General features: G+C 42.2%; 1 non-coding gene across 1 annotated transcript; it reads right to left on the bottom strand.

Moving 5' to 3' along the window:
- Positions 1-11,704: 11,704 nt before the first annotated feature.
- Positions 11,705-11,792, bottom strand: TRNAY-GUA. Its single transcript is given in 2 exon segments — positions 11,705-11,740; positions 11,756-11,792. It is a non-coding gene; the product is annotated as a tRNA-Tyr (tRNA).
- Positions 11,793-13,358: the final 1,566 nt, after the last annotated feature.

Here is a 13,358-nt window from a genome sequence, read left to right as displayed (position 1 = left end):
AGTCCAACCTCCTGCTCAGGCAGGAAACCCTATACCATTTCAGACAAATGGCTGTCCAGTCTCTTCTTAAAAACTTCCAGTGTTGGAGCATTCACTGCTTCTGGAGGCAGGTTGTTCCACTGGTTAATTGTTCTAACTGTCAGGAAGTTTCTCCTTAGTTCTAGGTTGCTTCTCTCCTTGATTAGTTTCCATCCGTTGCTTCTTGTCCTGCCTTCATGTGCTTTGGAGAATAGCTTGACTCCCTCTTCTTTATGGCAACCCCTGAGATATTGGAACACTGCTATCATGTCCCCCCTTGTCCTTCTCTTCATTAAACTAGACATACTCAATTCCAGCAACCATTCCTTGTATATTTTAGCTTGTAATTGTCCACTAAGTATACAAGCTATACTTGTAATGAAGGTTGGAAGTCACTTCTCTCTGTATATATGCATGTTTGTGTATGTATTTTTCTGTTAGTGTTAGTTTTTACTTTTGTAAAAAAATCCTTAATAAAATCATATTTTAAAAAATAAGAGCGCTGATCAACTTTATTTTTTTGTAATACATATTCTTAGAATATCTTCTAAGGCTGATGACATTTGTACTGTACAGTATATTCATGTACTCCTTCCATCTTTGATCTCCTTTGAACCGATTACTGTCTGTCCATTAGCATCCTTTAGATGCCAATTTGTGGTTGTGATCTTCTGAGTTCTGAGATGTTTAATAATAATAATAATAATAATAATAATAATAGTAGTAGTAGTAGTAGTAGTAGTAGTAGTAGTAGTAGTAGTAGTAGTAGTAGTAGTAGTAGTAGTAAAGTTGGAAGGGACCTCGGAGGTCATCTAGTCCAACCCCCTTCTCAGGCAGGAAACCCTATACCATTTCGGACAAATGGCTGTCCGGTCTCTTCTTAAAAACTTCCAGTGTTGGAGCATTCACCGCTTCTGGAGGCAGGTTGTTCCACTGGTTAATTGTTCTAACTGTCAGGAAGTTTCTCCTTAGTTCTAGGTTGTTCTGGACGACTTTCTTTGGTTTTCCATGTCTGTTTCTTCAGTGTCTTTACAGATATTGTTATAATACTGTTTGTCTCTTCTAACTGCTCTCTGAAACTCTGTTGTCTTTGTCTTAGCTTTGGCTTAGAAACTGGGAAACCATGAATTGCTCAATTGGGGATTAAAGCTGACTGGGTCATTTTGGACCAGTCACGTTCTCTTATAGGCCAACCCACCTAACGTTGTGGGGAAAATAGGAGAGTTTTCAGTTACATAAAATTAAGGTGGGCTATAATTATAAGAAATAAACATTTCTTTGTACAGTGTCCCTGGTTTCCTGTCAGTGAGGTCCAGCAATTGAACCAGAGTAAATACATGTCTATGGAAATTCTCCACCCCCACTTGCACTACTCAGGTGACCCTGGAGACACAGATAAGCCTCCAGATAGCTTTCATGACTCGCTAAAACAATGCAAACGAACAGCTGTCTGCAGGAACATAAATCTTTCCATTCCCCACCATCCAGTCAGAGCTGAAGAAGCTTCTTGGACGAGAAGCGAAACTTCTTCAAAGAAAAACAAGAAAGTCCAGTTGCCTCGTGAAAAAGCATCTTTGGGAGACCATAAATACACTTCCCTATCTGCCACAGCAGATAACACCACAGATAGTCCTCAATTTATAACCACAATTGGGTCCAGAATTACATTGCTAAATAAGATGGTTAACTGAATCATGCTTAATTTTATGGTCTTTTTTTTAGCAACAGTCATTAAGAAAATTGCTGCAGTTATGGTCATTAAGTGGATCCAGCTTCCCCCATTGACTTTGCCTGTCAGAAGCAAAGTCTGGGAAGGTTGCAAATAGTGATCACATAACCTCAGGACGCTGCTATCATTGCAAATACATGCTGGTTACCAAGTGTCCAAATTTGGATCAGTGATCGCAGTGATGCTGCAATGGTCATAAATGTGTGAACCAGTCATGAGTTGCTTTTTTCAGGACCTTTGTAACTTCAAACAGTTGGTAAATGAATGATTGTAAGAATGTAAGAATGATTTGTAACTCTGTACTAGCTACTTTGGCCAACCTGATACTGTTCAGATATGCAGGGATGCAGTGCCTAGGACAGTGGTGGCGAACCTATGGCATGCGTGCCAGAGGTGGCACTCAGAGCCCTCTTTGTGGGCACGCATGCCGTGCCACGGAGATGGCAAGGGACTGGCCCCCGCTGCCCTGGCCCCACCCAACCAATCTGCCATGACCACCTGGCCACGCCCACCTGGCACCCTGGGGTTTGGGTTGCAGTTTGGGCACTAGGTCTCTAAAACAGGGCTTTTCAACCAGTGGTACGGGTACCACCTGTGGTACATTGGCATCTGGCAGGTGGTACGCGTCCATCCTAGAAAAGTGGTAGCGGGGGAGGGGAATGAGCTGAACCGGTGGCAGCACCGCACAAGCCTAAGCAAGAGATGGCTGGAACTGCAGGGCTGTCATGGCTCAGCGGAAGCGCCAGGATCAGTGCCGCTTTCCAGCTGATCGGCGCTTCTTCGGGACTGTCAGGGCTCAGTGGAAGTGCCAGGATCAGTGCCAGGCTCCAGCTGGAGCTCAGCGCTGATCCTGGCACTTCTGTTGAGCCCTGAAGAAGCACCAATCAGCTGGAATGTTGCCTTATCTCCAGGGTCTTGTGATTTACGTTCAGACGCGTGGCAACTGATTCATATTTATGACGGTCACAGTGTTCCAGGGTCATGTGAAGTGACCAAAACCTGCTGCAACCACCCATCAGACGGGGGGAATAAAAACAAAACACCCCCCAGCCTACCCCTGCTGCCAATCCTCAACAGAAATGCTCACAACAATGAAAACCTTGGACAGGAGGAAGAGTGCCGTCAGGCGGGCAGGCAGGTGTCTTGCTCAGCTGTGGCTTGGGGGGGGCACTTTTTTCAGTGCCATTGTAAGTTCGAACAGTCACTAAGCGAACTGTTGTAAGTCGAGAACTACCTGTACTTCATCACTTTTTTCCTTTTTTTTTTTTTTTTGGTCATCATGTTTTTGACACCTTGCTAGGCGACTGGTGGTACTCAGATATTGCCGTATCCTAAAAATGGTACAATGAGTGAAAAGGTTGAAAAGCCCTGCTCTAAAAGGTTCGCCATCACTGGCCTAGGATTTTAAGACTCAGGGCTGAAGCATTTGATGTTTTCCAGCCAGGATGGAAAAAAACAAAACAGCTACCAGTATGTTCACCAATAAGAGAGAAGAAAGCTCACTCCCCTCTAATTTTCTCCAGAAAAACTGTTGGTGAACTCAATAATAGGAAAAATAAGCAGAGAAGGGGAAACCCCTGCTTTATCTTGTTTTATTCATTTCCCAAGATATACTTGAATTTTTTAAAAAAAAATCTGGATTTTTAATTTCCGTGTTGCCTGAGGACAGAATGGGACAACTCACTGTGGCCAAGTTGCCGTGGCCAAGTTGCTATGGCCAATTCAACGTGGGACAACTCCCCACAGACAACTCGCTGTGGGACAATTCAACAATACAATTTAATTATTTAAAATAATTAAAAAAATACTTTAACTTTTGTCATTCACATTTTTTTTGTCGCTCCTTTATTTAATGATTTAATGTCCTGCAGTGAGTTGGCCATGGCGAGTTGACATGTGGCAAGTTGTCCTAGAGCCGCCTAGTGATGCCCTGTGCCAGCAAATGAAATTGCCAAGCTTGGAAGAAGTGTGTTTGCAGATACACACTTTAACCATGAGGTGGCATGTCCGTTTTACAGATTCCCTGGATGGAGTGAAAATAATTGGGATGCAGACAAAGGATATAGTGCTTGGTATATCATAAGGAATTCTGGGAACCTTTCCAACAATTTGGTTTATAGTTCAGCCAAAACACAGCTGTTACTTATTGATTATGAGTCACTATTACATTAAGCAAATGCACCTTTATTTCAAACAGAAATAAATAGCTTTGCAGAATTCAAGACATGGAATTTCCAAGAGCATTTAAAAAAAAAATATTACAGAGAACTGCAAGTACTTGTTTACTTTTAACATGCAGATTTGAAAGTGTTTTGAGGGTTATTTGATATGCATAGATATGTTTGAATGCTTATTCTTTCTAAAATGCCTTAGTTGCTATAAAGCATGATGTCAGAACCCATTTCTATTTCATTTCTATCTATCCCCTCTGATCTAAAAACAAATCTCACCTTTCCCTGGGTTCTGCCATACTTCCAAGAGGGAAGGGGGATGTGCCTGCGGGGTTATTGCTTTTGCTTCCTCTATTCACTACAATGTAACCTTTTGCTCATTTATGGCTTCTGTGTCCGCTGCCTGCTACAATGTAACAATTTGCTTCCTGCACTGTATCTCTCTCTGAACTTTCTTCTCCCTAACCTGTCAGCTAGGAAAAAGGGGTGGGGGGGGAGAAAAAAATACAACCTCCAGAGCCTGGCTTATCTCTCCGTTTCTCAAAAGAAGGTGCGAAGAGCCGCTTGAAAATTGCACTGCAACCAGAGCCGGATCGATGTTATCTCCCCTCTTCCCATGATGGACTTAACACCTGGGGATGGGCCGGTTTTGAACTGTCCGGATGAACTGTGAGGTGGGGTTTACTTGGGGACACTTTAAAGTATCGATCTGTAAGGAATCCCTCAGATCCTGTCTATTATGCCTGCTATCAACTACTCTTAATAAAAGTTCCTGTTGGAAGAAATTGTTTCCAAGAGTTCTGCTTTCTTAAGATGTGGGGTTGAAGTGGGTCCTTATACATGATTTCTTAAACTAAGCTAGAATAAGGGGTCTTTGGTGCTCTCTGAGCTTGCTTGTTTTCTTGCAAACATTTCATTACCCTAACTAGGTAACATCATTATTGTTAGTCTAAGCATAAAAATTTAAGCTAGCATAAAACAACAGCTATTTATGAATACAACGATATAGTGCAATTATATCAAGAAGAGGTGAAAATTCCCTCATCAAACTTGTCTTTTAATGGCTACATGAATGTAGCTTTCTTGGAAACATAATGGAAGCAGTTTGCCATCATATTTTTCTGGGATTTCCCCCCCCCCCATTATCCAGCATTGCCTATAGCCATGGTGGCGAACGTATGGCACGAGTGCCACAGGTGGCACGCAGAGCCCTCTCTGTGGGCACGTGCAGCATTGTCCCAGTCCTAGGCCTTCAGCTGGGTTTTATAAAACCTTTTCACTTTGGCCTCTGCCACCGTGTGCAAAAAAATAAAAAAGGTTCAATCAATCAATCAATTTCAACTTCTCATGGGGAAAAAAAAAGATCTCGCAAAGTTGGAATTGATTGATTGAACTTTTTAGTCCCACCCAGCCTGCCGTTCCCACCGCAACCATGCCCACCCAATGGGCTATGTCCACCTAATGGGCCACACCCACCCAATGGGTCACACCCACCCAATGGTCACGCCCATCCGGCATCCGACGATACATAAGTGGGTTTTGGGTTGCAGTTTGGGCACTCAGTCTCTAAAAGGTTCGCCATCACTGGCCTAGAGCTAGAACTTCCTTGTAGTTCCCATTCAAATATGAAATCAAATCACCCATTTGGATTTTATAAGATCAGCTAAGCTCAGGTAGCTGATTTATCTGTGGTCAACTAAGGTAAGCCGTTAATGTAAGCTGTTAATGTAGAAAATTACCTTTTCATTCACTTTTTTAGTAAACAGTTGATGGGATTCAGTGAGATTTAGCCCATCTGCTTTAACCTTCTTTAGTTAGAAAATCGCTCTGCCCGAATGTACTGCTGGATTTTGATACAGTTATCTTGGGAAGCTTTAAGGCAGGGGTCTTCAAACTTGACCCTTTTATGACTTGTGGACTTCAACTCCCAGAATTCCTCAGCCAGCGTATGCTGGCTGAGGAATTCTGGGAGTTGAAGTCCACAAGTCATAAAAGGGTCACGTTTGAAGACCCCTGCTTTAAGGACTATGAAAAAATAGACCAAAGGATTGCAGATTGCCAAAATCAAACTAACCACATAATGGTTTGCATAGTATATGAATCCAACCAAGCCATGTTTGTCAATGTATTTCCTCAAAAAGGTAAACTTAAGTGGGAATTCTCCTTTAGTCCATGCAGATTTTGCTTGAATGTCATTGCCTCCATGGAAAATCCTACAGAGCTGAAAATATAAAACTATGTAGCTTTTCAGTGGGGTTAGACCAGGGGTAGGCAACCTCGGCTCTTTTATGACTCGTGGACTTCAACTCCCAGAATTCCTGAGGCAGCATAGCTGACTCAGGAATTCTGGGAGTTGAAGTCCACGAGTCATAAAAGAGCCGAGGTTGCCTACCCCTGGGTTAGACAGTCTCTTCACTCTCCCCTTGGGTTAGTTTGGAGTTTTGCAAGTCAGATTTGATAGATATGAACTCTGGGCCCATATTTCCTATAGTGGGAAAAAATAATTGATTTAAGCTATTTTACCCTATTTTAAAAAATTAGCACTGAGGCTGCTAAGAAAATAAATAAAATGATACATACACACATTCCAGTCTCTCTCTCTCTCTCTCTCTCTCTCTCTCTCTCTCTCTCTTACACACACACACACATACACACACACACACAAATGTGTTTCTCAATAAACAAATATTTTCTAGAAAACCTCTGAAAGGTGTGGGATACCTCACTGCAGCAGCTGTTGGATGGCAAGTCAATCTTTCTCTCTCTCTTAAAAAAAACAACAACTCAAAACAAAGCACCATCACAAAGAGTGTGTATCCACCCTTGTCTCCCCTCCTCAGATTTCAAGGGTCTGTTGCATGCTGGGACCCGGAAAGTCCGCTCAGACTGACGACCTGATTTCCATTCGGGAACTGGGATCTTTGGCGTGTCCGCGTGTATCGACGTGGGCGGAGTAAGTCACGGCCCGGAGAAGTTTCCGCGGGTGGCGTTTAGGCTTAGCTGATTTAGGTTCCCGTGATTTAGCCGTTGTTTACCAAGCAGAAGGGAGTTTTCCCGTGGTTCAAACCAGGCTTGGTTTCATACCCGGTGATCATTTGGGGGGACTGAAGTTGTAGTCCCGGGAGTCTTCACTCCGGTTTAAGAAGCAGCCTTTTCTCTCCCGCCGTTTCGGTTTTCGCTTCCCAGCCAGAGGAATCGTTGTGGTCTGAGGTCCTCCTCAGTTCTAGTAGCTCATAAAATGGGCTCTGTAGTCCATTTTAAAGTTGGGGGAATAGAATTAGGGTATATCGTGGCACAAACGAAAGTCTCCTTCAGAAAGAAATTCCCCCTCCGCCCCCCATAATAGATGCTGATACAGGCGTAAGTGAAGTGCCTCTGAGAATGCTCAATCTGGATTAAGCCACAGTAAATAGGTATCACCTTGGATGGTCATCAGTGGGGTTGAAGTGTCCATAGAAGATGACCAAAAAAGTCAGTGTTGTGCAACTGAAAGTTCCATCTTTTTTTATGTGAAGCCAAGCTGGGTTTCATGCATTAAAATGTGGTAAAATATACCAAAATAATGTATTCATGTTCTCTGAACCAGGTTCTACTATCTTTAAACAGGCTTCCAAAATCTGATGCCTTGAAAAGTGTTCAGCAGATAACTCCACTTGCACTGGGACACCACAACGGCCATTTTACTTGTTTTGACCTTCTCTACTTCAAGGATACTACTGAAAAATGTGGCTGGATTTGGATGGATGGATGGATTCTCTGTAGCAGCACCTATCCTCTGGAATCAGGTTTGCCCCCCAGATCCAGAAGCTCCCCACGTGTTTAGAAGACTTGTGAAGATATGGTTCTTTACCCAGGCCTTTGGTGAGGGAGAGGGAACCCCCTTGCTTCATCATGCTTTATCTTTTATTGATTTATTATAACTTCTTGTTTTGTTGTGAGCCACTGAGAGAGAGAGTTGGGCAGCATACAGGTTTAATATTATTATTATTTATATTCTTTGCTTCAAGTCATCCTGGGAACTACATAGACAGGTCCCTGAAGTTTTCTAGGAAAGATTTTCAGAAGGGACTTGCCCTTGCCTCCTGCTTCCCAGGGCTGAGAGAGAGGGACTTGTCCAAAGTCAGCCAGTTGTCTTCCATGCTTAAGGCAGGATTAGAATTCAGGTTTCCCTGGTCCTGGTCCAGCACCTTAGCTACTGGAACAAGCTACTACCTCCTATTAACCAGTGGAACAGCTTGCCTCCAGAAATCGTGGGTGCTCCATCACTGGAGATTTTTAAGAGGCTGGATAAGTCACTTGTCGGAGATGGTATGGGTTCTCCTGCTTGAGCGGTGGGCTGGACTAGAAGACCTCCAAGGTCCCTTCCAGCTTCTATTCTATTCTATTCTATTCTATTCTATTCTATTCTATTCTATTCTATTCTATTCTATTCTATTCTCTCTCTCTTCTATCTTTCTATCTTTCACTAAAACATATAAGGAACAGTTGCTGGAATTGGGTATGTCTAGTTTAATGAAGAGAAGGATGAGGGGGGACATGATAGCAGTGTTCCAATATCTTAGGGGCTGCCACAAAGAAGAGGGAGTCAAGCTATTCTCCAAAGCTCCTGAAGGCAGGACAAGAAGCAACGGGTGGAAAGTAACCAAAGAGAGAAGCAACCTAGAACTAAGGAGAAACTTCCTGACAGTTAGAACAATTAACCAGTGGAACAACCTGCCTCCAGAAGCGGTGAATGCTCCAACACTGGAGGTTTTTAAGAAGAAACTGGACAGCCATTTGTCCGAAATGGTATAGGGTTTCCTGCCTGAGCAGGAGGTTGGACTAGATGACCTCCGAGGTCCCTTCCAACTTTATCATTATTATTATTATTTTATATATTTTCAGTGAGGTTCTTGGTACTCTCTGAACTTGATTGTTTGCTTGCAGACTTTTCATGTTACTAGTTGGGTAATGAAACATCTGCAAACAAACAACCAAGCTCAGAGAATACCAAGAACGTCATAATTCAACTCTCTACTCTACATATTTTACTGTCAAAGCTAGGTCTACCACAGAAGCTGGTGTAGCATAGCAGGTAAGACTGAGCTGTGATTCAAGAATTCCAGGACGGCTTCTGCTGTGAATTCATTAAACTGCCTGAAGGGAAACTGCTCTCTCTTGAGCCCCATTTCCTGCAGTGAAAAAGTGAAGAGTGAGTGCCTGGAGGCCAGTGCTATCCTCACCTCCTACCAATTTCATGGGAATGTTCATGCTCTTTTATTTACAAGGCTATGACATTACTGTACCTTTTTCCAGGATATGTTTTGACTTCTCTGTCTGGAATTCCTGATAGTCTCCTTTCCAGGCATTAATCAGGCACAACCCTTATTTCATTTCTGAGCTGCCTGCAGAACTGCTATTATAAAACATATGACTGCTTTCTGCCTTAGTCATTAGAGCAAAACTTCTCAGTCGCTCTTCTTCGTTCCCCAAATGCTTATCCCAAAGTCTTATCAAACTTCAAAGTCCAGTTGTAAGTCCCTTCCTTCAGCACCATTATAACCCTGGTTGCTGAATTAATGGACATAACTCAAGGAGTCCCTGTATCATAAAACCAATATTATTGAATGATCTTTAAATAATGGTAATGTAATTACCATGGATAATTTCTTTGATTTCTCTCTTAATAGGAATACTTCCAGAGATTTTTCCAAAATATTTTAGTCAATGTGACAATCTTTAAAGGTCCCTGTTGTGATGGGTAATGGATTTCATTACCCACAAGGGAAAAAAAAAACCATCCAAATTTACCCAGATTTGGGAAGCACCATTTTAGAGTTGCAGCATTAAATATCCACCTTGATCAGCATCATGTTTCCGCTTCTCTGAAACCATAAGACTGTACAAAAGAGCAGATTATTATCTTGGGAGAAATGGTAAGAAATCCAACTTTAGCAGATCTTTTAAAGTAGTCTTGGTCTGTCCAAAGTCCAGATATCCGGAATTGCAAAGTAAGAACGGTGACCTGCTTGGCAACAGGAATCGACAGCAGAGAAGCTGTGATTCTGGTTTGTGTCTGTTACAACGGAGCCCAACAAATTCATGGCAATATTGGTAAGCATATGGGTCTCTCTCGGGGATGATGGGGGAGGGAGGCCCACCAAGGCCTGGAAGTTCTATTTAGCTATTTACTACATTTATTTTACACATACACCCTTCCTTCCTTCCTTCCTTCCTTCCTTCCTTCCTTCCTTCCTTCCTTCCTTCCTTCCTTCCTTCCTTCCTTCCTTCCTTCCTTCCTTCCGTCGTGGAAAAACCCAAATGGAAAAAACAAGAGACAGCAACACAAAACAATAATTCTTACTTTAAGATTCAGAAGTTTATTTTGCTAATGATTTAGAACATTGCAAGCATAATAACACAACATCACTTACATTAATAACCCATTGCAATGAGGACCAGATAGCATAGCAGATTCCAAAAGGATAGCTATAGGCCAATGGCAAATTAATCAGGTCCAGTCCCAATCCTTTATACTCTTTCTCGTTCTAAGACTGTAGTCAGATGGTCCACTGACTTTTGCTGACTTTTTACTGACCTCCTGCTGACCTTCTGCTGAACATATACCCGTGTACATTGGAACCCGCATCCATCAGCTACTTTCGGTTCCCTATTTCTTACTGTTCCAGTCCTTGTGTTCTAAATATATTTGAAACAAGCAAGCTTAGCAAAATCATATTAAATAAAATACAATTGCAAACTGCAAATTTAAGAATAGCACAAACTTTGGTTCAATACTTTGTCCATGGGCCTGATTCAGTTTACCTGGGCCTAAACCTTGCATAAAAGAACAATAGCCAATATTTTCGTTTTCCACACTTCCTTCCTCTGATAAACTAAATATAAAATCAGCTTGACTTGTTGGCTAGATAAGTGATGACAAAGAAATGACTGCTGCAGTTTATGACCTGTGAGTAAGTTACCTGCTCTGGAGTTACAGTGGGTTCAGTAGACAGAAGTTTAGTTGGGCGTGTTTAGATCTTTGATCGGACATTGTGTAACTGAGCCCACAGCATGCGTACCCAATCAAACAGAATCCAGATCATCCAATGTGCAAGTTTCACATGTCAGATTGCTACCTCCCAGCCTTTTTTTCTAGACAGGGAGGTACACTTACAATCAAAACACTGGGTGGTGGTCCTTTACTAAATGTCCAGTTCTGAACTTGAGAAGCATTCTGGAAAATGCATGAGGAAAGTGGTGTTTTGTTTTCATTGGCAACGGCAGTTGAACGTAACTAGTTTTATTTAAAGAAGGTCTGTGAACTCCCAATTCCCCCTCCCCTTCTCAAAAGCTAAAATTCTGCACCTTCCTTTCTTATGATGTCCTTGTGTTGTTCCTGTGGCTCCTTGCAATTTTCAATTATTTTCTTTACCTGGTCTTGTCTTAGAGCAGGGGTAGGCAACCTTGGCTCTTTTATGACTGATGGACTTCAACTCCCAGAATTTCTGAGCCAGCCATGCTGAGGGGAAAGGGAGAGGTTTCCAAACTGAGCCATGCTGCCTGAGGAATTCTGGGAGTTGAAGTCCACGAGTCATAAAAGAGCCAAGGTTGCCTACCCCTGTCTTAGAGAGAGCTTTTGTCCCAATATTGAGTGCCGGAAGATGAAGTAGACTAGTAAAAATTCTTTTTAAAAATTTGCCCTTTCCTTGAATGCTGTTCATGTGGGCATCAGTATCAGATGTGAAAAAATCCTTTCCTTGTTTAACATTTTGTATTTTGCAAGAAAAAAAACAAAAAACCTTTGTCCTTCGAGCCGGAATCGAACCAGCGACCTAAGGATGACTTTGGTAATTCTCTACAGTCCTCCGCTCTACCAGCTGAGCTATCGAAGGGATGAGCCTGGGGTGCTCTGTTGCTGCTTTTCACTTTGGGTGTGGTGCCTTACTGAGCTGGATTTTCATTTGAAAATGTCCCTGCCTTTCCAGTTGCGTGGCTGGCAAATGTAAAGGAACGCCTGCTTTAAAAATAAAGAGTAATTTGGTAATGATTATATGCATTAGCTTCTTTTTCCCCCTAATCAGAGTGCCTAGGAAATCTCAGCAGCCACAAGAGGGGAGGGGAGGCCCTTAATATATTAGTAATTAGCTTTAGCACAGCTATGGTTTTACCATAGAAGAAACTCAGCATCATTGTTTCATAAAAAAAAAAACCATCTACCTAACATACCAACCTTATTGCTCCCACAATGATATCTGATTTGGCTGTGTGTTTGTGTGTGTTTTAATTATTTAATGTTATTAATTTTTAATTAACCTCCTGCATTATGTTCAAGGCAGCGTGTCTGGTTTTCTCCCTCCCCCACCAATTCACTTCTTTAATTCATACGACAACCCAGCAAGAGCTGATTACATCGAGAGACAGTAAAACTCCTTCACAACCTCTCAGGTGCTGTACAAAAGCCAGGTGCAGTTGGAACCTTCTGTATCCTAGCCCAGCATTCTAACCACTAGGGTAGCCACAGAAATGTGTCAGCTGCTGAAGTTCTGGATATCTAATTAGTGATTTATTTACCCCGGTGTAAATGAAAGTCAATGGTGAAAAAAGTAAGGTTCTACATTTAGGCAAGAAAAACCAAATGTACAGGTATAGTATAGGGGTATCTTGCTCAATAGTAGTAACTGTGAGAGGGACCTCGGAGTCCTAGTGGACAATCATTTAAATATGAGCCAGTCGTGTGCTGCAGCTGCCAAAAAAGCCAACACAGTGCTGGGCTGCATTAACAGAGGGATAGAATCAAGATCACGTGAAGTGTTAATACCACTTTACAATGTCTTGGTAAGGCCACACTTGGAATACTGCATCCAGTTTTGGGCACCATATTATAAAAAAGATGTTGAGACTCTAGAAAGAGTACAGAGAAGAGCAACAAAGATGATTAGGGGACTGGAGGCTAAAGCATATAAGGAAAGGCTGCTGGAATTGGGTATGTCTAGTCTAATGAAGAGAAGGACGAAGGTGGACATGAGAGCAGTCTTCCAATATCTCAGGGGCTGCCCCAAAGAAGAGGGAGTCAAGCTATTCTCCAAAGCGCCTGAAGGCAGGACAAGAAGCAACAGGTGGAAACTAATCAATGAGAGAAGCAACCTAGAACTAAGGAGAAATTTCCTGATAGTCAGAACAATTAATCAGTGGAACAACCTGCCTCCAGAAGCTGTGAATGCTCCCAACACTGGAAGTTTTTAAGAAGAGACTGGACAGCCATTTGTCTGAAATGGTATAGGGTTTCCTGCCTGAGCAGGGGGTTGGACTAGATGACCTCCAAGGTCCCTTCCAACTTTATTATTACTATTATTATTATTATTATTATTATTATTATTATTATTATTACTACTACTACTACTACTACTACTACTACTACTATTACTACTATATAAATGTGTATGTGCAGATGTGCATCT

Source organism: Protobothrops mucrosquamatus, unplaced genomic scaffold (genome assembly GCF_001527695.2).
Source record: "Protobothrops mucrosquamatus isolate PMUCROS unplaced genomic scaffold, P.Mucros_1.0 scaffold2916, whole genome shotgun sequence".
Classification (NCBI taxonomy): domain Eukaryota; kingdom Metazoa; phylum Chordata; class Lepidosauria; order Squamata; family Viperidae; genus Protobothrops; species Protobothrops mucrosquamatus.
Note: the sequence above shows the minus strand (reverse complement) of the source record. Positions and strands in the feature narration are given on the sequence as shown.